The sequence below is a fragment of the Astyanax mexicanus genome, chromosome 3, assembly GCF_023375975.1.
Source record: "Astyanax mexicanus isolate ESR-SI-001 chromosome 3, AstMex3_surface, whole genome shotgun sequence".
NCBI classification, from domain to species: Eukaryota; Metazoa; Chordata; class Actinopteri; order Characiformes; family Acestrorhamphidae; genus Astyanax; species Astyanax mexicanus.
This window is the reverse complement of record NC_064410.1, coordinates 28,920,597-28,943,806: the sequence shown is the minus strand read 5'-3', so window position 1 is coordinate 28,943,806 and position 23,210 is coordinate 28,920,597. Positions and strand designations below refer to the sequence as shown.

The following is a 23,210-nucleotide window of genomic DNA, read 5'->3' as shown; positions in this document are numbered from 1 at the left end:
CAAAATGCAATATGTGCTTCCATGCGGATCGTATACAATGAGTTTATCAAGTTGTTTCTGTAGTGTAGTGGTTATCACGTTCGCCTAACACGCGAAAGGTCCCTGGTTCGAAACCAGGCAGAAACAGGACTTTTCTATCTTGATTCTGTCCCATCAAACTGTACATTTTCTACAAGTTGTCGTACTAAGACAAAATGCAATATGTGCTTCCATGCGGATCGTATACAATGCATTTATCAAGTTGTTTCTGTAGTGTAGTGGTAGTCACGTTCGCCTAACACGCGAAAGGTCCCTGGTTCGAAACCAGGCAGAAACAAGACTTTTCTATCTTGATTCTGTCCCATCAAACTGTACATTTTCTACAAGTTGTCGTACTCAGACAAAATGCAATATGTGCTTCCATGCGGATCGTATACAATGCGTTTATCAAGTTGTTTCTGTAGTGTAGTGGTTATCACGTTCGCCTAACACGCGAAAGGTCCTTGGTTCGAAACCAGGCAGAAACAGGCCTTTTCTATCTTAATTCTGTCCCATCAAACTGTACATTTTCTACAATTTGTCTTACTAAGACAAAATGCAATATGTGCTTCCATGTGGGTCTTATGCAATCACTAACAGCAGTTGTTACTATAGTGTAGTGGTTATCACGTTCGCCTCACACGCGAAAGGTCCCTGGTTCGAAACCAGGCAGAAACAAGACTTTTCTATCTTGATTCTGTCCCATCAAACTGTACATTTTCTACAATTTGTCGTACTAAGACAAAATGCAATATGTGCTTCCATGTGGATCGTATAAAATGTGTTTATCAAGTTGTTTCTGTAGTGTAGTGGTTATCACGTTTGCCTAACACGCGAATGGTCCGTGGTTCGAAACCAGGCAGAAACAAGACTTTTCTATCTTGATTCTGTCCCATCAAACTGTACATTTTCTACAAGTTGTTGTACTAAGACAAAATGCAATATGTGCTTCCATGCGGATCGTATACAATGCATTTATCAAGTTTTTTCTAAAGTGTAGTGGTTATCACGTTCGCCACACACGCGAAAGGTCCCTGGTTCGAAACCAGGCAGAAACAGGCTTTTTCTATCTTGATTCTGTCCCATCAAACTGTAAATTTTCTGCAAGTTCTCGTACTAAGACAAAATGCAATATGTGCTTCCATGTGGACCTAATGCATTGAATTAAGCCAGTTGTTTCTGTAGTGTAGTGGTTATCAAGTTCGCCTTACACGCGAAAGGTATCTGGTTCAAAACCAGGCAGAAACAGGACTCCTCTATCTTGATTCTGTCCCATCAAACATTACATTTTCTACAAGTTGTTGTACTAAGACAAAGTGCAATATGTGCTTCCATATGGATCGTATACAATGAGTTTATCAAGTTGTTTCTGTAGTGTAGTGGTTATCACGTTCGCCTCACACGCGAATGGTCCCTGGTTCGAAACCAGGCAGGAACAGGCTTTTTCTGTCTTGATTCTGTCCCATCAAACTGTACAGTTTCTACAAGTTCTCGTGCTAAGACAAACTGCAATATTTGCTTCCATGTGGACCTAATGCAGTGAATTAAAGACGTTGCTTTTGTAGTGTAGTGGTTATCAGGTTCGCCTCACTCACGAAAGGTCCCTGGTTCGAAACCAGGCAGGAACAGGCTTTTTCTGTCTTGATTCTGTCCCATCGAACTGTAAAGTTTCTACAAGTTCTCGTACTAAGACGAAAGGTCCCTGATTCGAAACCAGGCAGAAACAAGACTCTTCTATCTTGATTCTGTCCCATCAAACTGTACAGTTTCTACAAGTTGTCGTACTAAGACAAAATGCAATATGTGCTTCCATGTGGGTCTTATGCAATCACTGAAAGCAGTTGTTTCTGTAGTGTAGTGGTTATCACGTTCGCCTAACACGCGAAAGGTCCCTGGTTCGAAACCAGGCAGAAACAAGACTTTTCTATCTTGATTCTGTCCCATCAAACTGTACATTTTCTACAAGTTGTCGTACTCAGACAAAATGCAATATGTGCTTCCATGCGGATCGTATACAATGCGTTTATCAAGTTGTTTCTGTAGTGTAGTGGTTATCACGTTCGCCTAACACGCGAAAGGTCCTTGGTTCGAAACCAGGCAGAAACAGGCCTTTTCTATCTTAATTCTGTCCCATCAAACTGTACATTTTCTACAATTTGTCTTACTAAGACAAAATGCATAATGTGCTTCCATGTGGGTCTTATGCAATCACTAACAGCAGTTGTTACTATAGTGTAGTGGTTATCACGTTCGCCTCACACGCGAAAGGTCCCTGGTTCGAAACCAGGCAGAAACAAGACTTTTCTATCTTGATTCTGTCCCATCAAACTGTACATTTTCTACAATTTGTCGTACTAAGACAAAATGCAATATGTGCTTCCATGTGGATCGTATAAAATGTGTTTATCAAGTTGTTTCTGTAGTGTAGTGGTTATCACGTTTGCCTAACACGCGAAAGGTCCGTGGTTCGAAACCAGGCAGAAACAAGACTTTTCTATCTTGATTCTGTCCCATCAAACTGTACATTTTCTACAAGTTGTTGTACTAAGACAAAATGCAATATGTGCTTCCATGCGGATCGTATACAATGCATTTATCAAGTTTTTTCTAAAGTGTAGTGGTTATCACGTTCGCCACACACGCGAAAGGTCCCTGGTTCGAAACCAGGCAGAAACAGGCTTTTTCTATCTTGATTCTGTCCCATCAAACTGTAAATTTTCTGCAAGTTCTCGTACTAAGACAAAATGCAATATGTGCTTCCATGTGGACCTAATGCATTGAATTAAGCCAGTTGTTTCTGTAGTGTAATGGTTATCACGTTCGCCTTACACGCGAAAGGTATCTGGTTCAAAACCAGGCAGAAACAGGACTCCTCTATCTTGATTCTGTCCCATCAAACATTACATTTTCTACAAGTTGTTGTACTAAGACAAAGTGCAATATGTGCTTCCATATGGATCGTATACAATGAGTTTATCAAGTTGTTTCTGTAGTGTAGTGGTTATCACGTTCGCCTCACACGCGAATGGTCCCTGGTTCGAAACCAGGCAGGAACAGGCTTTTTCTGTCTTGATTCTGTCCCATCAAACTGTACAGTTTCTACAAGTTCTCGTACTAAGACAAACTGCAATATTTGCTTCCATGTGGACCTAATGCAGTGAATTAAAGACGTTGCTTTTGTAGTGTAGTGGTTATCAGGTTCGCCTCACTCACGAAAGGTCCCTGGTTCGAAACCAGGCAGGAACAGGCTTTTTCTGTCTTGATTCTGTCCCATCGAACTGTAAAGTTTCTACAAGTTCTCGTACTAAGACGAAAGGTCCCTGATTCGAAACCAGGCAGAAACAAGACTCTTCTATCTTGATTCTGTCCCATCAAACTGTACAGTTTCTACAAGTTGTCGTACTAAGACAAAATGCAATATGTGCTTCCATGTGGGTCTTATGCAATCACTGAAAGCAGTTGTTTCTGTAGTGTAGTGGTTATCACGTTCGCCTAACACGCGAAAGGTCCCTGGTTCGAAACCAGGCAGAAACACGTTTTTGCTGTCTTGATTCTGTCCCATCAAACTGTACAGTTTCTACAAGTTCTTCTACTAAGACAAAATGCAATATGTGCTTCCATGTTGACCTAATGGAGTGAAATAAACCAGTTGTTTCTATAGTGTAGTGGTTATCACGTTCGCCTAACTCGCGAAAGGTCCCTGGTTCGAAACCAGCCAGAAACAGGACTCTTCTATCTTGATTCTGTCCCATCAAACTGTACATTTTCTACAAGTTGTCGTACTAAGACAAAATGCAATATGTGCTTCCATGCGGATCGTATACAATGCGTTGATCAAGTTGTTTCTGTAGTGTAGAGGTTATCACGTTCGCCTCACACGCGAAAGGTCAATGGTTCGAAACCAGGCAGAAACAGGCTTTTTCTGTCTTGATTCTGTCCCATCAAACTGTAAAGTTTCTACAAGTTCTCGTACTAAGACAAAATGCAATATGTGCTTCCATGTGGGTCTTATGCAATCACTGAAAGCAGTTGTTTCTTTAGTGTACTGGATATCACGTTCCCCTAACACGCGAAAGGTCCCTGGTTCGAAACCGGGCTGAAACACGTTTTTCCTGTCTTGATTCTGTCCCATCAAACTGTACAGTTTCTACAAGTTCTTCTACTAAGACAAAATGCAATATGTGCTTCCATGTTGACCTAATGCAGTGAAATAAACCAGTTGTTTCTGTAGTGTAGTGGTTATCACGTTCTCCTGACACGCGAAAGGTCTCTGGTTCGAAACCAGGCAGAAACAGGCTTTTTTTGTCTTGATTCTGTCCCATCAAACTGTACATTTTCTACAATTTGTCTAACTAAGACAAAATGCAATATGTGCTTCCATGTGGGTCTCATGCAATCACTAAAAGCAGTTGTTTCTGTAGTGTAATGGTTATCACGGTGGCCTCACACGCGAAAGGTCCCTGGCTTGAAACCAGGCAGAAACAGGCATTTTTTGTCTTGATTCTGTCCCATCAAACTGTAAAGTTTCTACAAGTTCTCGTACTAAGACGAAAGGTCCCTGTTTCGAAACCAGGCATAAACAAGCTTTTTCTATCTTGATTCTGTCCCATCACACTGTAAATTTTCTGCAAGTTCTCGTACTAAGACAAAATGCAATATGTGCTTCCATGTGGACCTAATGCATTGAATTAAACCAGTTGTTTCTGTAGTGTAGTAGTTATCACGTTCGCCTAACACGCGAAAGGTCCCTGGTTCGAAACCAGGCAGAAACAGGACTCTTCTATCTTGATTCTGTCCCATCAAACATTACATTTTATACAAGTTCTTGTACTAATACAAAATGCAATATGTGCTTCCATGCGGATCGTATACAATGCATTTATCAAGTTGTTTTAGTAGTGTAGTGCTTATCAGGTTCGCCTCACACGCGAAAGGTCCCTGGTTCGAAACCAGGCAGAAACAAGACTTTTCTGTCTTGATTCTGTCCCATCAAACTGTACAGTTTCTACAAGTTCTCGTACTAAGACAAAATGCAATATGTGCTTCCATGTGGGTCTTATGCAATCACTGAAACCAGTTGTTTCTGTAGTGTAGTGGTTATCACGTTCGCCTAACACGCGAAAGGTCCCTGGTTCGAAACCAGGCAGAAACAGGACTCTTCTATCTTGATTCTGTCCCATCAAACTGTACATTTTCTACAAGTTGTCGTACTAAGACAAAATGCAATATGTGCTTCCATGCGGATCGTATACAATGCGTTGATCAAGTTGTTTCTGTAGTGTAGAGGTTATCACATTCGCCTCACACGCGAAAGGTCAATGGTTCGAAACCAGGCAGAAACAAGACTTTTCTATCTTGATTCTGTCCCATCAAATTGTACATTTTCTACAAGTTGTATTACTAAGACAAATGCAATATGTGCTTCCATGCGGATCGTATACAATGCGTTGATCAAGTTGTTTCTGTAGTGTAGAGGTTATCACGTTCGCCTCACACGCGAAAGGTCAATGGTTCGAAACCAGGCAGAAACAGGCTTTTTCTGTCTTGATTCTGTCCCATCAAACTGTAAAGTTTCTACAAGTTCTCGTACTAAGACAAAATGCAATATGTGCTTCCATGTGGGTCTTATGCAATCACTGAAAGCAGTTGTTTCTTTAGTGTACTGGATATCACGTTCCCCTAACACGCGAAAGGTCCCTGGTTCGAAACCGGGCTGAAACACGTTTTTCCTGTCTTGATTCTGTCCCATCAAACTGTACAGTTTCTACAAGTTCTTCTACTAAGACAAAATGCAATATGTGCTTCCATGTTGACCTAATGCAGTGAAATAAACCAGTTGTTTCTGTAGTGTAGTGGTTATCACGTTCTCCTGACACGCGAAAGGTCTCTGGTTCGAAACCAGGCAGAAACAGGCTTTTTTTGTCTTGATTCTGTCCCATCAAACTGTACATTTTCTACAAGTTCTCGTACTAAGACAAAATGCAATATGTGGTTCCATGTGGGTCTTATGCAATCACTGAAAGCATTTGTTTCCTTAGTGTAGTGGTTATCACGTTCGCCTAACACGCGAAAGGTCCCTGGTTCGAAACCAGGCAGAAACAGGACTCTTCTATCTTGATTCTGTCCCATCAAATATTACATTTTCTACTAGTTGTTGTACTAAGACAAAATGCAATATGTGCTTCCATGTGGATCGTATACCATGAGTTTATCAAGTTGTTTCTGTAGTGTAGTGGTTATCTCGTTCGCCTAACTCGCGAAAGGTCCCTGGTTCGAAACCAGGCAGAAACAGGCTTTTTCTGTCTTGATTCTGTCCCATCAAACTGTAAATTTTCTGCAAGTTCTCTTACTAAGACAAAATGCAATATGTGCTTCCATGTGGGCCTAATGCATTGAGTTAAACCAGTTGTTTCTGTAGTGTAGTGGTTATCACATTCGCCTCACACGCGAAAGGTCCCTGGTTCGAAACCAGGCAGAAACAAGACTTTTTTATCTTGATTCTGTCCCATCAAACTGTCCATTTTCTACAAGTTGTCGTACTTAGACAAAATGCAGTATGTGCTTCCATGCGGATCGTATACAATGCGTTTATCAAGTTGTTTCTGTAGTGTAGAAAACTACACTTGTAGAAACTGTAGAGTTTCTACAAGTTCTCTTACTAAGACAAACTGCAATATATGCTTCCATGCGGATCGTATACAATGCATTTATAAAGTTGTTTCTGTAGTGTAGTGGTTATCACGTTCGCCTCACACGCGAAAGGTCCCTGGTTCGAAACCAGGCAGAAACAGGACTTTTCTGTCTGGATTCTGTCCCATCAAACTGTACAGTTTCTACAAGTTCTTCTACTAAGACAAAATGCAATACGTTCTTCCATGTTGACCTAATGCAGTGATAAAAACCAGTTGTTTCTGTAGTGTAGTGGTTATCACGTTTGCCTCACACGCGAAAGGTCCCTGGTTCGAAACCAGGCAGAAACAGGACTTTTCTATCTTGATTCTGTCCCATCAAACTGTACATTTTCTACTAGTTGTTCTACTAAGACAAAATGCAATATGTGCTTCCATGTGGATCGTATACCATGAGTTTATCAAGTTGTTTCTGTAGTGTAGTGGTTATCACGTTCGCCTAACACGCGAAAGGTCCCTGGTTCGAAACCAGGCAGAAACAGGACTTTTCTATCTTGATTCTGTCCCATCAAACTGTACATTTTCTACAAGTTGTCGTACTAAGACAAAATGCAATATGTGCTTCCATGCGGATCGTATACAATGCGTTTATCAAGTTGTTTCTGTAGTGTAGAAAACTACACTTGTAGAAACTGTACAGTTTCTACAAGTTCTCTTACTAAGACAAAATGCAATATATGCTTCCATGCGGATCGTATACAATGCATTTATCAAGTTGTTTCTGTAGTGTAGTGGATATCACGTTCGCTTAACACGCGAAAGGTCCCTGGTTCGAAACCAGGCTGAGACACGTTTTTCCTGTCTTGATTCTGTCCCATCAAACTGTACAGTTTCTACAATTTCTTCTACTAAGACAAAATGCAATATGTGCTTCCATGTTGACCTAATGCAGTGAAATAAACCAGGTGTTTCTGTAGTGTAGTGGTTATCACGTTCGCCTAACACGCGAAAGGTCTCTGGTTCGAAACCAGGCAGAAACAGAGCTCTTCTATCTTGATTCTGTCCCATCAAATATTACATTTTCTACAAGTTGTTGTACGAAGACAAAATGCAATATGTGATTCCATGTGGATCGTATACCATGAGTTCATCAAGTTGTTTCTGTAGTGTAGTGGTTATCACGTTTGCCTAACACGCGAAAGGTCCCTGGTTTGAAACCAGGCAGAAACAGGACTTTTCTATATTGATTCTGTCCCATCAAACTGTACATTTTCTACAAGTTGTTGTACTAAGACAAAATGCAATATGTGCTTCCATGCGGATCGTATACAACGAGTTTAGCAAGTTGTTTCTGTAGTGTAGTTGTTATCACATTCGCCTCACACGCGAAAGGTCCCTGGTTCGAAACCAGGCAGGAACAGGCTTTTTCTTTCTTGATTCTGTCCCATCAAACTGTACAGTTTCTACAAGTTCTCGTACTAAGACAAAATGCAATATTTGCTTCCATGTGGACCTAATGCAGTGAATTAAAGCAGTTGTTTTTGTAGTGTAGTGGTTATCAGATTCGCCTCACACGCGAAAGGTCCCTGGTTTGAAACCAGGCAGAAACAGGCTTTTTCTGTCTTGATTCTGTCCCATCAAACTGTAAATTTTCTGCAAGTTCTCGAACTAAGACAAAATGCAATATGTGCTTCCACGTGGACCTAATGCATTGAATTAAACCAGTTGTTTCAGTAGTGTAGTGGTTATCACGTTCGCCAAACACGCGAAAGGTCCCTGGTTCGAAACCAGGCAGAAACAGGCCTTTTCTATCTTAATTCTGTCCCATCAAACTGTACATTTTCTACAATTTGTCTTACTAAGACAAAGTGCAATATGTGCTTCCATGTGGGTCTTTTGCAATCACTAAAAGCAGTTGTTTCTGTAGTGTAGTGGTTATCATGTTTGCCTCACACGCGAAAGGTCCCTGGTTCGAAACCAGGCAGGAGCAGCCTTTTTCTGTCTTGATTCTGTCCCATCAAACTGTAAAGTTTCTACAAGTTCTCATACTAAGACGAAAGGTCCTGGTTCGAAACCAGGCAGAAACAGGCTTTTTCTGTCTTGATTCTGTCCCATCAAACTGTAAAGTTTCTACAAGTTCTCGTACTAAGACAAAATGCAATATGTGCTTCCATGTGGGTCTTATGCAATCACTAAAAGTAGTTGTTTATGTAGTGTAGTGGTTATCACGTTCGCCTCACACACAAAAGGTCCCTGGTTCGAAACCAGGCAGGAACAGGCTTTTTCTGTCTGGATTCTGTCCCATCAAACTGTACATTTTCTACAAGTTCTTGTACTAAGACAAAATGCAATATGTGCTTCCATGCGAATCGTATACAATGAGTTTATCAAGTTGTTTCTGTAGTGTAGTGGTTATCACGTTCGCCTAACACGCGAAAGGTTCTTGGTTCGAAACCAGGCAGAAACACGCCTTTTCTATCTTAATTCTGTCCCATCAAACTATACAGTTTCTACAAGTTCTCTTACTAAGACAAAATGCAATATGTGCTTCCATGCGGATCGTATACAATGCATTTATCAAGTTGTTTCTGTAGTGTAGTGGTTATCACGTTCGCCTCACACGCGAAAGGTCCCTGGTTCGAAACAGAAAACAGGCGTTTTCTGGCTTGATTCTGTCCCATCAACCTGTAAATTTTCTACAAGTTCTCTTACTAAGACAAAATGCAATATGTGCTTCCATGTGGATCGTATACAATGCATTTATCAAGTTGTTTCTGTAGTGTAGTGGTTATCACGTTCGCCTCACACGCGAAAGGTCCCTGTTTCTAAACCAGGCAGAAACAGGCTTTTTCTGTCTTGATTCTGTCCCATCAAACTGTACAGTTTCTACAAGTTCTTCTACTAAGACAAAATGCAATATGTACTTCCATGTGGGTCTTATGCAATCACTGAAAGCAGTTGTTTCAGTAGTGTAGTGGTTATCACGTTCGCCTCACACGCGAAAGGTTCCTGGTTCGAAACCAGGCAGAAACAGGACTCTTCTATCTTGATTCTGTCCCATCAAACTTTACATTGTCTACAAGTTGTTGTACTAAGACAAAATGCAATATGTGCTTCCATGCGGATCGTATACAATGAGTTTATCAAGTTTTTTCTGTAGTGTAGTGGTTATCACGTTCGCCTAACACTCTAAAGGTCCCTGGTTCGAAACCAGGCAGGAACAGGCTTTTTCTGTCTTGATTCTGTCCCATCAAACTGTAAAGTTTCTACAATTTGTCGCACTAAGACAAAATGCAATATGTGCTTCCATGTGGGTCTCATGCAATCACTGAAAGCAGTTGTTTCTGTAGTGTAGTGGTTATCACGTTCGCCTCACACGCGAAAGGTCCCTGGTTCGAAACCAGGCAGAAACAGGACTTTTCTATCTTGATTCTGTCACATCAAACTGTACATTTTCTACAAGTTGTCGTACTAAGACAAAATGCAATATGTGCTTCCATGCGGATCGTATACAATGCGTTTATCAAGTTGTTTCTGTAGTGTAGAAAACTACACTTGTAGAAACTGTACAGTTTCTACAAGTTCTCTTACTAAGACAAAATGCAATATATGCTTCCATGCGGATCGTATACAATGCATTTATCAAGTTTTTTTCTGTAATGTAGTGGTTATCACGTTCGCCTAACACGCGAAAGGTCCCTGGTTCGAAACCAGGCAGAAACACCTTTTTCCTGTCTTGATTCTGTCCCATCAAACTGTACAGTTTCTAAAATTTCTTCGATTAAGACAAAATGCAATATGTGCTTCCATGTTGACCTAATGGAGTGAAATAAACCAGTTGTTTCTGTAGTGTAGTGGTTATCACGTTTGCCTCACACGCGAAAGGTCCCTGGTTCGAAACCAGGCAGAAACAAGACTTTTCTATCTTGATTCTGTCCCATCAAACTGTACATTTTCTACCATTTGTCTTGCTAAGACAAAATGCAATATGTGCTTCCATGTGGGTCTCATGCAATCACTAAAAGCAGTTGTTTCTGCAGTGTAGTGGTTATCACATCGGCCTCACACGCGAAAGGTCCCTGGTTCGAAACCAGGCAGAAACAAGCTTTTTCTATCTTGATTCTGTCCCATCAAACTGTAAATTTTCTGCAAATTCTCGTACTAAGACAAAATGCAATATGTGCTTCCATGTGGACCTAATGCAGAGAATTAAATTAGTTGTTTTTGTAGTGTAGTGGTTATCACGTTCGCCTAACACGCTAAAGGTTCCTGGTTCGAAACCAGGCAGAAACAATACTTTTCTATCTTGATTCTGTCCCATCAAACATTACATTTTCTACAAGTTGTTGTATTACAGTTTTTCTCAATTGGTTTGGCTCATTTCTTGAAACTGAGATGACATTCCTATAACTAAAAGGTAAATTGGCCAAACAGACTTACAGTTCTTCACAACACTTCAGATAACCAGCAAAATGTCATATGTCTCCCAAAACGTTCATTCTTGCTTCAAAATGAAGTCTTTCTCCCATATAAATAGTCAGTACCATAAAAATGGCATAGATCCTTCTCAATTGCTTTGGCACATTTTCATTAATTTTGTCCATCTGTCAAAATAAACTGGACGGTGCAGCAAAACTACATGGATCCTCATCACTGCTCATATCGCTCCAAAAACAGTTTACCCACGTGTCAAAACTGATTTCCTTTCTCACACAAATCATCAGTGCCCCCAAAATGCATTGTCCCTTTGGCATTGTGTAAGTACTGCAAGTCAAAATGCTTAGATGTTTTGTCTTTATGGCAGAGGTCTAGCTAAAGGAATACAATTTTCATACACACACACTCATTCTGCTGAGGAAACTGTAAATATTTTTATTTACAAGTACATTTTTACACATTACTGTAGGTAGAAAGAAAAGAAAATACTAAGGAAAATGTATCAAATATACTATGTATACAAATTACAAAAACCTGCAAAAACAAAACAAAATACATTACAGTAGGTAAAAAAATAGTCAAGCATCACAAATGCAATACAGTAACATTCTGACTACTCTGTGTCACTCCCCTCTCTCCATCACCTTCCTGGCCATCCATCCGCTGCAGTCTGTTTGGCCATAAATTCTCATCAACATTGCATCTGATATGTTCTTTAGCAATGCACTGTGGGAAGAATGCCTGAGCCATCCTCTACACTGATCGCCACAGGACTATATAATCATTATATCATCACAGGACTATATCATCGTTATATAATCACAGGACTAGCATCAAAGAACTAGCACCAGGCCAAGATGTATACAGTGGATAGAAAAAGTCTACACACCCCTGTTCAAATGGTAGGTTTTTGTGATGTAAAAAAAATTACAATAAGACAAATCATTTCTACCTATAATGTGACCTATAACCTGTACAATGCAATTGAAAAACAAACAGAAATCTTTCAGGGAGGTGAGGTAAAAATAAACAACTGAGATATTGAGGTTGCATAAGTGTGCACACCCTTTTATAACTAGGGGTGTTGCTGTGTTCAAATTTAACCAATAACCTTCAAACTCACTTTAAATTGAAGTCAGCACACACCTGTCAACAATTAAAGTGCCTCTGATCAACTCCAAATAAAGTTTAACTGTTCTAGTAGGCTTGTCCTGATATTTTTGTAGCCACATCTTTCAGCACAAGCCATGGTCCACAAAGAGATGCCAGAGCATCAGAGGTATCTCATTATTCATAGATATCAGTCAAGTGAAGGCTACAAAAGTCATTAAATATACCATGGAACACTTTGAAGACTGCCATCATCAAGTGGAGAAAACATGGCACAACAAGACATTACCAAGAACAAGACATTTGACAAAAATTGATGATAAGACAAGAAGAAAATTGGTCAAGGAGGCTGCCAAGAGGCCGACAGCAGCACTGAAGGAGCTGCAAGAATTTCTGGCAAGTACTGGCTGTGTAGTACATGTGACAACAATCTGCCGACTTCTTCATATGTCTGTGCAAAACAAACATCCAGAAAACATCTAAGCTCTACTTAATTTTCCAAAAATTCATCTGATATCTACCAAACGCATGTGGGAAAATGTGTTATGGTTTAATGAAACCAAGGTTAAACGTTTTGGACATAATTCCAAAAGGTATATTAGGCGCAAAAGCAACACTGCTCGTCACCAAAAGAACAGCATACCTACAGTGAAGCATGGTGGTGGCAGCATCATACTTTGGGGCTGTTTTTCTTCAGCTGGAACTGGGGCTTTATTCAGGGTGGACGGAATTTTGAACAGCTCCAAATACCAGTCAGTATTGGCAAAAACCTTCGGCCTCTGGTAGAAAACTGAAGATGAAAAGGAACTTCATCTTTCAGCACAACAATGACACAAAGGACACATCTAAATCAACAAAAGAATGGCTTCAGCGGTATAAGATTAAGGCTTTGGAATGGCCCAGCCTGAATCCAGACCTGAATCCCATTGAACATCTGTGGGGTAATCTGAAGAGGGCTGGGCACAGAAGATGCCCTCACATTTTGTCAGATTTTGAGCAGTTATGCAAAGAAGAGTGGGCAAATTTTGCCACATCAAGATGTGTCACGCTGATAGGTTCCTACCCAAAAAGACTGAGTGCTGTAATAAATGCCAAAGATGTTGCAACAAAGTATTAGTTATATGTATTTAACCAGGTGATTTTAAGTTTTTTTGTTTTATATTTTTTCGCTGTAAAGATTTATGTTTGTTTTTCAATTGCATTGTACAGGTTATAGGTCACATTAAATGTGAAAAAAGTTATGAAATTATTTGTCTTGTTTTATTTTTTTTTACAACACAAAAACCTGGCATTTGAACAGGGGTGTGTAGACTTTTTATATCCACTGTATATAGAGCAATGCCAGCATTCAAAATAATAGACAACAAACTGATGGATTGGTCACCAGTAATGTGGGACACTCATTTTCGTCAAAACCTGCTTTCACCTGTTACCTACTCACCTGATTGTAATGAATTTATGAAATGTTCCAAAATATGTGTTCTGTATTGTATTACAATTTCTTAATTCATTTTGAGAATTGAGCAGACTATTCTGCAGATGATGACTTATATGATGAAATTGTGCTGACATGTTTTGAAGAGAACAACCATTACACTGAGAACTAACCAATTAAGATAGATCAACAAGATGCATTCTTTTGGAAAATGTACTAAATGTAGGATGATTGTGTTAAGTGTAGGCTACTTGTACAAAACCATTTGCAAAGATGTGCTAAGTGCTTGAGACATGTACAAAGCATTTGAAATGTGATGAAAGCAATGAGAAATGCCATTCTGTTATGAGAAACTGCAAGTTAGTTTGGGAATTTGTCCATGTTATTTTGAGAATGTCATCTCAGTTTCAAGAAATGAGCCAAACCAATGGAGAAAAACTGTAAGACAAAATGCAATATGTGCTTCCATGTGGATCGTATACAAGGAGTTTATCAAGTTGTTTCTGTAGTGTAGTGGTTATCACGTTCGCCTCACACGCGAAAGGTCCCTGGTTCGAAACCAGGCAGAAACAAGACTTTTCTATATTGATTCTGTCCCATCAAACTGTACAGTTTCTACAAGTTCTCGTACTAAGACAAAATGCAATATTTGCTTCCATGTGGACCTAATGCAGTGAATTAAAGCAGTTGTTTTTGTAGTGTAGTGGTTATCAGATTTGCATCACACGCGAAAGGTCCCTGGTTCGAAACCAGGCAGAAACAGGACTTTTCTATCTTGATTCTGTCCCATCAAACTGTACATTTTCTACAAGTTCTCGTACTACAGTTTTTCTCCATTGGTTTGGCTCATTTCTTGAAACTGAGATGACATTATCAAAATAACATGGACAAATCCCCAAACTAACTTGCGGTTCCTCACAACAGAATGGCATTTCTCATTGCTTTCATCACATTTCAAATGCTTTATACATGTCTCAAGCACTTAGTACATCTTTGCAAATGGTTATGTATAAGTAGCCTACACTTCACACAATCATCCTACATTTAGTACATTTTCCAAAAGAATGCATCTTGTTGATCTATCTTAATTGGTTAGTTCTCAGTGTAATGGTTGTTCTCTCCAAAACATGTCAGCACAATTTCATCGTATTAGTCATCATCTGCAGAATAGTCTGCTCAAATGTCAAAATGAGTTAAGAAATTGTATTACAATACAGAACACATATTTTGGAACATTTCATAAATTCATGACAATCAGGTGAGTAGGTAACAGGTGAAAGCAGGTTTTGACGAGGAGGAGTGTCTCACATTACAGGTGACCAATCCATCAGTTTGTTACCTGACAGGTGTTGTCTATGATTTTGAATGCTGGCATTGATGTATATATACAGTTTGGCCTGGTGCTTGTACTTTTATGCTACTTCTGTGATGATATAACAGGCGATCAGTGTAGAGAATGGCTCAGGTATTCTTCCCAAGGTGCATTGCTAAAGAACACATCAGATGCGATGTTGATGAGAATTTGTGGCCAAACAGCAGTGAATGGATGGCCAGAAAGATGACCAGGAGAGAGAGAGGGCAGTGACACAGAGTATTCATAATTTTACTGTATTGCATTTGTGATGCTTGACTGTTTTTTCATAGACTGTATATAGCTGGACAGAGCATCGTCTCTCAAAAGTGAAGCCACCACAGGTCAGGCGCCCCCTGCTGTTCGGCTGCAGAAAGCTGTGTAACCCCACCCATCCCCATAGGTTTCAATGGCAAAACAGACAATTTTCAATCACGTTTTTGTTCTAATATACTGTAATTCTACCTCCATTATTTAAATGCAGCAGCTAGTGTAACCTCTGCTTATTTTGTCGAATTTTTATATCCCCACAGAATTCATTTTTAAAACGTTATTCAGCTCTATTCAAAACGGTGTAGTTATTGTAAAGGGCTGGTTATGGGTGGGACCAATAACAGACCATTAGCTCTGCTTCGCTCTGCAGTCTGTGACGGCGAGGCAGCCCTCAGGGGCGGGGTTATTTACAGTTTTTCTCCATTGGTTTGGCTCATTTCTTGAAACTGAGATGACATTCTCAAAATAACATGGACAAATTCCCAAACTAACTTGCAGTTTCTCATAACAGAATGGCATTTCTCATTGCTTTCATCACATTTCAAATGCTTTGTACATGTCTCAAGCACTTAGTACATCTTTGCAAATGGTTTTGTACAAGTAGCCTACACTTAACACAATCATCCTACATTTAGTACATTTTCCAAAAGAATGCATCTTGTTGATCTATCTTAATTGGTTAGTTCTCAGTGTAATGGTTGTTCTCTTCAAAACATGTCAGCACAATTTCATCATATAAGTCATCATCTGCAGAATAGTCTGCTCAATTCTCAAAATGGATTAAGAAATTGTAATACAATACAGAACACATATTTTGGAACATTTCATAAATTCATTACAATCAGGTGAGAAGGTAACAGGTGAAAGCAGGTTTTGACGAAAATGAGTGTCCCACATTACTGGTGACCAATCCATCAGTTTGTTGTCTATTATTTTGAATGCTGGCATTGCTCTATATACAGTGGATATAAAAAGTCTACACACCCCTGTTCAAATGCCAGGTTTTTGTGTTGTAAAAAAATTAAAGCAAGACAAATAATTTCATAACTTTTTTCACATTTAATGTGACCTATAACCTGTACAATGCAATTGAAAAACAAACATAAATCTTTACAGCGAAAAAATATAAAACAAAAAACTTAAAATCACCTGGTTAAATACATATAACTAATACTTTGTTGCAACATCTTTTGCATTTATTACAGCACTCAGTCTTTTTGGGTAGGAACCTATCAGCGTGACACATCTTGATGTGGCAAAATTTGCCCACTCTTCTTTGCATAACTGCTCAAAATCTGACAAAATGTGAGGGCATCTCCTGTGCCCAGCCCTCTTCAGATTACCCCACAGATGTTCAATGGGATTCAGGTCTGGATTCAGGCTGGGCCATTCCAAAGCCTTAATCTTATACCGCTGAAGCCATTCTTTTGTTGATTTAGATGTGTCCTTTGTGTCATTGTTGTGCTGAAAGATGAAGTTCCTTTTCATCTTCAGTTTTCTACCAGAGGCCGAAGGTTTTTGCCAATACTGACTGGTATTTGGAACTGTTCAAAATTCCGTCCACCCTGAATAAAGCCCCAGTTCCAGCTGAAGAAAAACAGCCCCAAAGTATGATGCTGCCACCACCATGCTTCACTGTAGGTATGCTGTTCTTTTGGTGACGAGCAGTGTTGCTTTTGCGCCTAATATACCTTTTGGAATTATGTCCAAAACGTTTAACCTTGGTTTCATTAAACCATAACACATTTTCCCACATGCGTTTGGTAGATATCAGATGAATTTTTGGAAAATTAAGTAGAGCTTAGATGTTTTCTGGATGTTTGTTTTGCACAGACATATGAAGAAGTCGGCAGATTGTTGTCACATGTACTACACAGCCAGTACTTGCCAGAAATTCTTGCAGCTCCTTCAGTGCTGCTGTCGGCCTCTTGGCAGCCTCCTTGACCAATTTTCCTCTTGTCTTATCATCAATTTTTGTCAAATGTCTTGTTCTTGGTAATGTCTTGTTGTGCCATGTTTTCTCCACTTGATGATGACAGTCTTCAAAGTGTTCCATGGTATATTTAATGACTTTTGTAGCCTTCACTTGACTGATATCTATGAATAATGAGATACCTCTGATGCTCTGGTATCTCTTTGTGGATCATGGCTTGTGCTGAAAGATGTGGCTACAAAAATATCAGGACAAGCCTACTAGAACAGTTAAACTTTATTTGGAGTTGATCAGAGGCACTTTAATTGTTGACAGGTGTGTGCTGACTCCAATTTAAAGTGAGTTTGAAGGTTATTGGTTAAATTTGAACACAGCAACACCCCTAGTTAAAAAAGGGTGTGCACACTTATGCAACCTCAATATCTCAGTTGTTTATTTTTACTTCACCTCCCTGAAAGATTTCTGTTTGCTTTTCAATTGCATTGTACAGGTTATAGGTCACATTATAGGTAGAAATTATTTGTCTTATTGTATTTTTTTTTACATCACAAAAACCTACCATTGGAACAGGGGTGTGTAGACTTTTTCTATCCACTGTATACATCTTGGCCTGGTGCTAGTTCTTTGATGCTAGTCCTGTGATTATATAACGATGATATAGTCCTGTGATGATATAATGATTATATAGTCCTGTGGCGATCAGTGTAGAGGATGGCTCAGGCATTCTTCCCACAGTGCATTGCTAAAGAACATATCAGATGCAATGTTGATGAGAATTTATGGCCAAACAGACTGCAGCGGATGGATGGCCAGGAAGGTGATGGAGAGAGGGGAGTGACACAGAGTAGTCAGAATGTTACTGTATTGCATTTGTGATGCTTGACTATTTTTTTACCTACTGTAATGTATTTTGTTTTGTTTTTGCAGGTTTTTGTAATTTGTATACATAGTATATTTGATACATTTTCCTTAGTATTGTGTAAAAATGTACTTGTAAATAAAAATAGTTACAATTTCCTCAGCAGAAAGAGTGCAGTGTGTGTGGTGTGAACATTGTATTCCTTTAGCTAGACCTCTGCCATAAAGACAAAACATCTAAGCATTTTGACTTGCAGTACTTACACAATGCCAAAGGGACAATGCATTTTGGGGGCACTGATGATTTGTGTGAGAAAGGAAATCAGTTTTGACACGTGGGTAAACTGTTTTTGGAGCGATATGAGCAGTGATGAGGATCCATGTAGTTTTGCTGCACCGTCCAGTTTATTTTGACAGATGGACAAAATTAATGAAAATGTGCCAAAGCAATTGAGAAGGATCTATGCCATTTTTATGGTACTGACTATTTATATGGGAGAGGGACTTCATTTTGAAGCAAGAATGAACGTTTTGGGAGACATATGACATTTTGCTGGTTATCTGAAGTGTTGTGAAGAACTGTAAGTCTGTTTGGCCAATTTACCTTTTAGTTATAGGAATGTCATCTCAGTTTCAAGAAATGAGCCAAACCAATTGAGAAAAACTGTAAATGAGTAGGCTGTCTCTCCACAGTCTTTCTCCCTCCTCTGGTCTCTACTGCGCAGAAACAGGTGGCAGGATCGCCAACATGGAGGAAGATTTTGGCTTCATTTTCATTAAATGAATGGGAACGGCGACACAGCGTCCATCTTTTTTACAGTCTCTGTTTTTTTTACATACTGTAATGTATTTTGTTTTGTTTTTGCAGGTTTTTGTATTTTGTATACATAGTATATTTGATACATTTTCCTTAGTATTTTCTTTTCTTTTCTACCTACAGTAATGTGTAAAGACGTGTGGTGTGAAAATTGTATTCCTTTAGCTAGACCTCTGCCAAAAAGACAAAACATCTAAGCATTTTGACTTGCAGTACTTACACAATGCCAAAGGGACAATGCATTATGGGGACACTGATGATTTGTGTGAGAAAGGAAATTAGTTTTGACACATGGGTAAACTGTTTTTGGAGCGATATGAGCAGTGATGAGGATCCATGTAGTTTTGCTGCACCGTCCAGTTTATTTTGACAGGAGGACGAAATGAATGAAAATGTGCCAAAGCAATTGAGAAGGATCTATGCCATTTTTATGGTACTGACTATTTATATGGGAGAAAGACTTCATTTTGAAGCAAGAATGAACGTTTTGGGAGACATATGACATTTTGCTGGTTATCTGAAGTGTTGTGAAGAACTGTAAGTCTGTTTGACCAATTTACCTTTTAGTTATAGGAATGTCATCTCAGTTTCAAGAAATGAGCCAAACCAATTGAGAAAAACTGTAAGACAAAATGCAATATGTGCTTCCATGTGGGTCTTATGCAATCACTGAAAGCAGTTGTTTCTGTAGTGTAGTGGTTATCACGTTCACCTAACACGCGAAAGGTCCCTGGTTCGAAACCAGGCAGAAACACGTATTTCCTGTCTTGATTCTGTCCCATCAAACTGTACAGTTTCTACAAGTTCTTCTACTAAGACAACATGCAATATGTGCTTCCATGTTGACCTAATGCAGTGAAATAAACCAGTTGTTTCTGTAGTGTAGTGGTTATCACGTTTGCCTAACACGCGAAAGGTCCCTGGTTCGAAACGAGGCAGAAACAGGACTCTTCTATCTTGATTCTTTCCCATGAAACTGTACATTTTCTACAAGTTGTCGTACTAAGACAAAATGCTATATGTGCTTCCATGTGGGTCTTATGCAATCACTGAAAGCAGTTGTTTCTGTAGTATAGTGGTTATCACGTTCCCCTCACACGCGAAAGGTCCCTGGTTCGAAACCAGGCAAAAAAAGGCTTTTTCTGTCTTGATTCTGTCCCATCAAACTGTAAAGTTTCTACAAGTTCTCGTACTAAGACAAAATGCAATATGTGCTTCCATGTGGATCGTATACAATGAGTTTATAAAGTTGTTTCTGTAGTGTAGTGGTTATCACGTTCGCCTAACACGCGAAAGGTCCCTGGTTCGAAACCAGGCAAAAACAGGCCTTGTCCATCTTAATTCTGTCCCATCAAACTGTACATTTTCTACAATTTGTCTTACTAAGATAAAATGCAATATGTGCTTCCATGCGGATCGTATACAATGAGTTTATCAAGTTATTTCTGTAGTTTAGTGGTTATCACATTCGCCTCACACGCGAAAGGTCCCTGGTTCGAAACCAGGCAGGAACAGGCTTTTTCTGTCTTGATTCTGTCCCATCAAACTGTACAGTTTCTACAAGTTCTCGTACTAAGACAAAATGCAATATGTGCTTCCATGTTGACCTAATGCAGTGAAGTAAAAGAGTTGTTACTGTAGTGTAGTGGTTATCACGTTCGCCTAACATGCGAAAGGTTCCTGATTTGAAACCAGGCAGAAACAGGTCTTTTCTATCTTAATTCTGTCCCATCAAACTGTACATTTTCTACAAGTTGTCGTACTAAGACAAAATGCAATATGTGCTTCCATGTGGATCGTAGACCATAAGTTTATCAAGTTGTTTCTGTAGTGTAGTGGTTATCACGTTCGCCTCACACGCGAAAGGTCCCTGGTTCGAAACCAGGCAGGAACAGGCTTTTTCTGTCTTGATTTTGTCCCATCAAACTGTACAGTTTCTAAAAGTTCTCGTACTAAGACAAAATGGAATATTTGCTTCCATGTGGACCTAATGCAGTGAATTAAAGCAGTTGTTTCTGTAGTGTAGTGGTTATCACGATCGACTAACATGCGAAAGGTCCCTGGTTCGAAACCAGGCAGAAACAGAACTATTCTATCTTGATTCTGTCCCATCAAACTGTACATTTTCTACAAGTTGTCGTACTAAGACAAAATGCCATATGTGCTTCCATGCGGATCGTATACAATGAGCTTATCAAGTTGTTTCTGTAGTGTAGTGGTTATCACGTTCGCCTCACACCAGAAAGGTCCCTAGTTCGAAACCAGGCAGAAACAGGCTTTTTCTGTCTTGATTCTGTCCCATCAAACTGTAAAGTTTCTACAAGTTCTCGTACTAATGCAATATGTGCTTCCATGTGGGTCTTATGCAATCACATGCGGATCGTATACAATGAGCTTATCAAGTTGTTTCTGTAGTGTAGTGGTTATCACGTTCGCCTCACACACGAAAGGTCCCTGGTTCGAAACCAGGTAAAAACAAGACTTTTCTATCTTGATTCTGTCCCATCAAACTGTACATTTTCTGCAAGGTGTCGTATTAAGACAAAATGCAATATGTGCTTCCATGTGGGTCTAATGCAGTCGTTAAAAGAAGATGTTTCTGTAGTGTACTGGTTGTCTTGTTTGCCTAACACACAAAAGGTCCCTGGTTTGAAACCAGGTAGAAACAGGACTCTTCTATCTTGATTCTGTCCCATCAAACTGTACATTTTCTAGAAGTTCTCGTATCAAGTTAAGGTGCATCATGTGCTTCCATGTGGATCTCACGCAATGATTTAAAGCAGTTGGTTCTGTAGTTTAGTGGTCATCACGTTCCGCTAACCTGCGACAGGTTCCTAGTTCAAAACTAGGTGCACGGAGAAGGGAGTTGAGATAAAGGGTTCAGCAGCAGATAAAAATCCCCATCCGCACCTTGAGAAGAGAAGGCTGTGAGAGGTTGTGAATAAGGGCACCAGGAGGGGGTAGAGCCAGAGCAGCAGTGAAGAGTTAGAAGGCGGGATCAGCAGCTGGGGGGCGGGGCCCAGGAAGCAAGTTTCACTCATGGTCAAATTGCAAAAAGAATTAACCAAGTGTAAATTGACTTTTTTCATTATATGTTTTTTTTTCATTTGTGAGTTTAACCAATCTAAGCTAGATAAATGAAAATGTTTTTAGGGTAGTAGAAAGTAATCAAAGCTTACTTTTAGAAACAGACTTTACAGTTCAAATCTGGGTGCCTCTAATGTCCCTGTTCAGACAACAATTATAGCCAGTTATTTTAATTTGCCTGTTACTTAAAGAACATTTGGTACTATTTAAACAAAAATTAAACAAAGGGTCTGTCCCAAAACCTAGTGGGCCATCCAACCTAATAAGATACGCTATTGAGGGGCTCTAGTTAGACAGTGACTGTGTCACACCTTGGCCCCGCCCACATCACATGGGAACCACCTCCTCACCTTACTGGGCATTATGGACTCACCTCTTGCTATTTTTATTTAGATTTTAACTATTTTTTCGCTGGAGGAAGAGCAACAGAGACGTGAATGCCTACATGCTGCAGCCAGATGCTGAAATTTGAGAAGACGAGCGCTGATTTCTGCCCTTTAACATGTAAGATCTGCTCAGATTTTCTACGAGCTAAAACTTTCCTCTTATACTTAAAATACTAAAAATACAACAATAAATAATTTTCCCTGATGTGTAACTTAACTTATTATTATTTGTAATCATTTGATTGTTGAACTCTGATATACGCAAATAACAATAATTTATTTTATAAACAACTAGCTAACCAAGCCAATAATAATAATAAAAATATTAATAATAATATATAAAGAACACTAAGAAGAATAGATAGTTGCTTATTATCTACATTCAATTAATTAAAAAGTATGTGGAAAATGTTTATATTCAAACACAGAAGCGCTATCCTTTAAACATAAAAAAGGTATGTTATAAGGATCACAATTATCTGTTTATTTAAGGGACCAACAAGGAGTGTGATATCGAAAATATATAGATTTATTTCTGATCCTCATAGACCATCAGTCGAAACTGATGAGAGTTGTTGGAGTACAGTATGGGACAATTTATGTAATACATCCAAAAACCCTGACCATCAGTTAATACATTACAAAGTTGTACATAGGATGTATTTAACTCCTAGGAAAAGCCACCTTATGAAGATTATAACATCTCCTAATTGTAACCTATGTACACTAAATGCTTTGGTCATTGGGATCATTTACACATGTATACTGTGACTGCCCTGAGGTGAATATTTTTTGGAAACAGGTATCTTAAACTTTAAGTGACATTCTTGTAAGCAGTATTCCACGTTCACCAGAAAGCCGCCAAGAAAATGTTGG

General features: G+C 39.3%; 32 non-coding genes across 32 annotated transcripts; all 32 read left to right on the top strand.

Annotated features, from left to right (window-relative positions):
• The first annotated feature begins 53 nt into the window (after positions 1–53).
• trnav-aac (transfer RNA valine (anticodon AAC)) lies at positions 54–126 on the top strand. The gene has a single exon. It is a non-coding gene; the product is annotated as a tRNA-Val (tRNA).
• Positions 127–243: 117 nt separating this feature from the next.
• Positions 244–316, top strand: trnav-aac (transfer RNA valine (anticodon AAC)). Its single transcript has one exon. It is a non-coding gene; the product is annotated as a tRNA-Val (tRNA).
• Positions 317–433: 117 nt separating this feature from the next.
• Positions 434–506, top strand: trnav-aac (transfer RNA valine (anticodon AAC)). The gene has a single exon. It is a non-coding gene; the product is annotated as a tRNA-Val (tRNA).
• Positions 507–623: 117 nt separating this feature from the next.
• trnav-cac (transfer RNA valine (anticodon CAC)) lies at positions 624–696 on the top strand. The gene has a single exon. It is a non-coding gene; the product is annotated as a tRNA-Val (tRNA).
• Positions 697–1,383: 687 nt separating this feature from the next.
• Positions 1,384–1,456, top strand: trnav-cac (transfer RNA valine (anticodon CAC)). The gene has a single exon. It is a non-coding gene; the product is annotated as a tRNA-Val (tRNA).
• Positions 1,457–1,861: 405 nt separating this feature from the next.
• Positions 1,862–1,934, top strand: trnav-aac (transfer RNA valine (anticodon AAC)). Its single transcript has one exon. It is a non-coding gene; the product is annotated as a tRNA-Val (tRNA).
• A 117-nt stretch (positions 1,935–2,051) lies between these two features.
• On the top strand, positions 2,052–2,124 carry trnav-aac (transfer RNA valine (anticodon AAC)). Its single transcript has one exon. It is a non-coding gene; the product is annotated as a tRNA-Val (tRNA).
• A 117-nt stretch (positions 2,125–2,241) lies between these two features.
• On the top strand, positions 2,242–2,314 carry trnav-cac (transfer RNA valine (anticodon CAC)). The gene has a single exon. It is a non-coding gene; the product is annotated as a tRNA-Val (tRNA).
• Positions 2,315–3,001: 687 nt separating this feature from the next.
• trnav-cac (transfer RNA valine (anticodon CAC)) lies at positions 3,002–3,074 on the top strand. Its single transcript has one exon. It is a non-coding gene; the product is annotated as a tRNA-Val (tRNA).
• Positions 3,075–3,479: 405 nt separating this feature from the next.
• On the top strand, positions 3,480–3,552 carry trnav-cac (transfer RNA valine (anticodon CAC)). Its single transcript has one exon. It is a non-coding gene; the product is annotated as a tRNA-Val (tRNA).
• Positions 3,553–4,239: 687 nt separating this feature from the next.
• trnav-gac (transfer RNA valine (anticodon GAC)) lies at positions 4,240–4,312 on the top strand. The gene has a single exon. It is a non-coding gene; the product is annotated as a tRNA-Val (tRNA).
• Positions 4,313–4,717: 405 nt separating this feature from the next.
• trnav-aac (transfer RNA valine (anticodon AAC)) lies at positions 4,718–4,790 on the top strand. Its single transcript has one exon. It is a non-coding gene; the product is annotated as a tRNA-Val (tRNA).
• A 307-nt stretch (positions 4,791–5,097) lies between these two features.
• Positions 5,098–5,170, top strand: trnav-aac (transfer RNA valine (anticodon AAC)). The gene has a single exon. It is a non-coding gene; the product is annotated as a tRNA-Val (tRNA).
• Positions 5,171–5,856: 686 nt separating this feature from the next.
• trnav-gac (transfer RNA valine (anticodon GAC)) lies at positions 5,857–5,929 on the top strand. The gene has a single exon. It is a non-coding gene; the product is annotated as a tRNA-Val (tRNA).
• Positions 5,930–6,426: 497 nt separating this feature from the next.
• On the top strand, positions 6,427–6,499 carry trnav-cac (transfer RNA valine (anticodon CAC)). Its single transcript has one exon. It is a non-coding gene; the product is annotated as a tRNA-Val (tRNA).
• A 236-nt stretch (positions 6,500–6,735) lies between these two features.
• On the top strand, positions 6,736–6,808 carry trnav-cac (transfer RNA valine (anticodon CAC)). The gene has a single exon. It is a non-coding gene; the product is annotated as a tRNA-Val (tRNA).
• Positions 6,809–6,925: 117 nt separating this feature from the next.
• trnav-cac (transfer RNA valine (anticodon CAC)) lies at positions 6,926–6,998 on the top strand. Its single transcript has one exon. It is a non-coding gene; the product is annotated as a tRNA-Val (tRNA).
• A 117-nt stretch (positions 6,999–7,115) lies between these two features.
• Positions 7,116–7,188, top strand: trnav-aac (transfer RNA valine (anticodon AAC)). The gene has a single exon. It is a non-coding gene; the product is annotated as a tRNA-Val (tRNA).
• Positions 7,189–7,614: 426 nt separating this feature from the next.
• Positions 7,615–7,687, top strand: trnav-aac (transfer RNA valine (anticodon AAC)). The gene has a single exon. It is a non-coding gene; the product is annotated as a tRNA-Val (tRNA).
• A 307-nt stretch (positions 7,688–7,994) lies between these two features.
• Positions 7,995–8,067, top strand: trnav-cac (transfer RNA valine (anticodon CAC)). Its single transcript has one exon. It is a non-coding gene; the product is annotated as a tRNA-Val (tRNA).
• A 497-nt stretch (positions 8,068–8,564) lies between these two features.
• On the top strand, positions 8,565–8,637 carry trnav-cac (transfer RNA valine (anticodon CAC)). Its single transcript has one exon. It is a non-coding gene; the product is annotated as a tRNA-Val (tRNA).
• A 404-nt stretch (positions 8,638–9,041) lies between these two features.
• Positions 9,042–9,114, top strand: trnav-aac (transfer RNA valine (anticodon AAC)). The gene has a single exon. It is a non-coding gene; the product is annotated as a tRNA-Val (tRNA).
• A 303-nt stretch (positions 9,115–9,417) lies between these two features.
• Positions 9,418–9,490, top strand: trnav-cac (transfer RNA valine (anticodon CAC)). Its single transcript has one exon. It is a non-coding gene; the product is annotated as a tRNA-Val (tRNA).
• A 117-nt stretch (positions 9,491–9,607) lies between these two features.
• Positions 9,608–9,680, top strand: trnav-cac (transfer RNA valine (anticodon CAC)). The gene has a single exon. It is a non-coding gene; the product is annotated as a tRNA-Val (tRNA).
• Positions 9,681–9,987: 307 nt separating this feature from the next.
• Positions 9,988–10,060, top strand: trnav-cac (transfer RNA valine (anticodon CAC)). Its single transcript has one exon. It is a non-coding gene; the product is annotated as a tRNA-Val (tRNA).
• A 427-nt stretch (positions 10,061–10,487) lies between these two features.
• trnav-cac (transfer RNA valine (anticodon CAC)) lies at positions 10,488–10,560 on the top strand. The gene has a single exon. It is a non-coding gene; the product is annotated as a tRNA-Val (tRNA).
• Positions 10,561–14,128: 3,568 nt separating this feature from the next.
• Positions 14,129–14,201, top strand: trnav-cac (transfer RNA valine (anticodon CAC)). The gene has a single exon. It is a non-coding gene; the product is annotated as a tRNA-Val (tRNA).
• Positions 14,202–19,542: 5,341 nt separating this feature from the next.
• On the top strand, positions 19,543–19,615 carry trnav-aac (transfer RNA valine (anticodon AAC)). Its single transcript has one exon. It is a non-coding gene; the product is annotated as a tRNA-Val (tRNA).
• Positions 19,616–20,112: 497 nt separating this feature from the next.
• On the top strand, positions 20,113–20,185 carry trnav-aac (transfer RNA valine (anticodon AAC)). The gene has a single exon. It is a non-coding gene; the product is annotated as a tRNA-Val (tRNA).
• A 117-nt stretch (positions 20,186–20,302) lies between these two features.
• On the top strand, positions 20,303–20,375 carry trnav-cac (transfer RNA valine (anticodon CAC)). Its single transcript has one exon. It is a non-coding gene; the product is annotated as a tRNA-Val (tRNA).
• Positions 20,376–20,682: 307 nt separating this feature from the next.
• Positions 20,683–20,755, top strand: trnav-cac (transfer RNA valine (anticodon CAC)). The gene has a single exon. It is a non-coding gene; the product is annotated as a tRNA-Val (tRNA).
• A 511-nt stretch (positions 20,756–21,266) lies between these two features.
• trnav-cac (transfer RNA valine (anticodon CAC)) lies at positions 21,267–21,339 on the top strand. The gene has a single exon. It is a non-coding gene; the product is annotated as a tRNA-Val (tRNA).
• The last annotated feature ends 1,871 nt before the right edge of the window (positions 21,340–23,210 follow it).